This window comes from Pyrus communis, chromosome 2 (genome assembly GCF_041283825.1).
Source record: "Pyrus communis isolate YQ-2024b chromosome 2, ASM4128382v1, whole genome shotgun sequence".
Lineage (NCBI taxonomy): Eukaryota > Viridiplantae > Streptophyta > Magnoliopsida > Rosales > Rosaceae > Pyrus > Pyrus communis.
In genome coordinates, this window is record NC_142566.1 from 4,442,501 (window position 1) to 4,445,223 (window position 2,723).

Sequence of the window (2,723 nt, forward strand, 5' to 3'; positions counted from 1 at the left end):
GGGATCTTTTCATATTATTTTGATATGGGTTGTTGATTTTGCTTTTCTTGCATTCTAGTTTGATTAATATTGCGAACCTTCTCTCTACAGTGTCCCAAATGGGTTCTGTTTGAATTTAGGGTTTGCTTTCACTGCGATGTATGCTGGGCTGTATGTGTGCTTGGATAAGAAAGCTGGGTCTGTTGCCGCTCTGCTCTGTGTTCTCTGTTGGGTTCAATCCACCCTGCTTGCTAGCCGTCTTGCTCGCTCTCCAAGCCCAAAGGTTCCAATTTTTTGCATTCTTTTGGGTTTATTTACTTATGAAATTTAAGACTAATTTTTAAATAATGAGAAATTAGTTACTCGCTGTGAAATGTTCATTTTTCAGTGTTTCTGTTAAAACAACAAAATCTTTCTATCAAATGGGTTGTAATTTCATATGTTTTAATGTAAACAGTTCACCGATTATAGATGTGGTGGGTTGGTCTCAATTGCAGGATTATTAAGGTGTGGAAAAGTTGCAGGCTGAGATGGACCAACTATTTGAGACCAGACTTGAAGAGAGGTCTTTTATCAGAATATGAAGAGAAGATATGTGGGATGACGAGGTGAGAGAGGGAAACGGTGAGGTTTTATTTTCTAATTTGGATTTTGAAATTGAGTAATTTTCTGCTTTGTGTCTTTTGAGTAGGCGTGGGATTTAGTATTCATGCCAGGGGTTGGGTTTTATACATCTCTCTCTGTTCATATTATTTCCTTTTCATTCTTGCTAAATTATTGGGTTATTTTATTTGCATGTAGATATGTGATGTCTGATTCAATCACAAAATTTGTATCCCTTTAGCTAATAGTATGTTCATTTGCTGAACTGGGTTGGCTTTATTTTTAGGTTTTATTATGCAGTATGCAGTTGGTCAGTTCTTGAACATATTCTCAATTTATTATGCGGTATGCAGTTGGTCAGTTCTTGAACATACCAAAGGCTTACTTATGTTTCTCAAATGGTTTTTAACTGTATGTTTCGTTTCTTTAATATTTTCAGATGATATAAATGATCAGTTCTGTGATGCTGTTAAGAAACGAATTTTGTGATGCTGTTAAGAATAAAGGATCTAATATATTTGATTTGTTGTCTACAGAAAACCAAGGAACTTGATAGCACAGATTTACTAAGTCAGTTACCTGCTTTGCGATGGCTTCTTTCTCCCTTCTTGATTGCCAGGTGCGGATCCATGCATTGTACTTATATTTTTGTAATTTAATTATCCTCTTTGAAATTTCTGTCAAGATATTCATTTTCCTGCATTTTAAAAGTTGAAAAGTGTAGTTTTTGGAGTGAACACATTGGAACAATCAAATCAACTTTTGTTTTCCAAAGACCGGCTCCAACTTTGTTGATCAATTTCATTCTCAATTTTAATCGGTTATCTACTTAAATCCATTTTTCTAATCCTAATTAGTTCATGCAATTAGCACTCTTTCATGTTTAAATATGCTAAATACTTTAGATTTGAAATTTTGTGTGTTGAATATCAAGATAGAGAAACTTTTCTCTAAAACACCATCTGTCCATTTATGCATTTGTTTCTTTCTGTTATTCCTTTTATTGTTCCTCCTTTTTTCTGATATGTAGCTGTTTTCATTTATCTGTTAGAAATTGGAAAAATTGAAGTTAATGTGAACAAATGACAATTGCATTTGTTAAAGGATAGATTGCATTGAAATGTTGCTGTAATGATCATCGAATTCCCTCATCTGGGTATTGAATCGTATCGAGTTCTGCGTGTGTTGGGTTTTCTGGCTATCCTCTGTTTGGATGCTCGGAAAGTTTGGTGGGAATTGGAAATTCAGTTTGGAAATGAGAATTTGGAGTTGTTTTCTATGTCGGTTATGGGATTGACAATTTTCGGCTAAGAAAGAATTAGACTGTTACTTATTAAGTTGAGTTAGGAGGATTGCGGTGTCGAAAATTAAGAAGGGTTAGTGCTATCGTAGTGGCACTTGCATTTGTTTTGAACCTATAAAATATTTGGCCCTTTGATTCATGATCTGATTACTCGAGAAGGTCCATTTCTTGAAATAGCTTGCATCCTTATTGCTGGTTTGACAATCATTCTGTGGCTAATTGTGGTTGTTTCAAGTATCTTGTTGGCAGCTTTCATGAACATTTTAATTGGATTGTATACATCAGTTGTAGTATATCAGGTTTTTGCTTGCACAAGACTAATCATTGTAATCTCATTGGCCTTTTAGGACACATTATATGTGTGAACTACATGTTTTTTCTGTTTCTTAAGGAAATAGAACTTTTTCGGAAACCATCTCTTTCTACTCAAAGACTTTCAGTTTTTTCCCACTCATTGTACAGTGTGTTTATATGCCAGCTTACTTAAATGTATATAAAAGCAAAACTGCTTATTTTATCGATCTCATTCACTCATGTATCCATTTACTTGTTCATAATTGTGTTGAATTTATTCAATTTAAATGTGTTTTATTCATCCGATTACGTCTGAAACAGCTAGTTCTCGCAGCAACGCGCGGACGTAATTTCTAGTGATAGTCTAAGAAGAAGATACGTTAGATTTAACAATATGCTTGCATACGCGCATTTGTTTTATTTATTTTTGAATGTCGAGTAAACAAAGTTATTTTTCAACCAAATCATAGGACGTGACGAATATTTAGCAAAAAGACAAAAAGGGAGGCATCAGACCTGTGACCAATTCACCAATGGTGACACT

The 2,723-nt window shown here is 34.3% G+C and overlaps 1 protein-coding gene across 1 annotated transcript in view; it reads left to right on the top strand.

Annotated features, from left to right (window-relative positions):
• The window catches only part of LOC137746452 (TMV resistance protein N-like), a 45,783-nt gene extending 43,364 nt beyond the window's left edge, over positions 1 to 2,419 (top strand). The window contains exons 8-11 of the mRNA XM_088682300.1: positions 91 to 262; positions 477 to 603; positions 1,119 to 1,201; positions 1,634 to 2,419. The gene's annotated coding sequence lies outside the window, so the exon portion shown is untranslated. The remainder of the gene's footprint in view (positions 1 to 90; positions 263 to 476; positions 604 to 1,118; positions 1,202 to 1,633) is intronic.
• Positions 2,420 to 2,723: the final 304 nt, after the last annotated feature.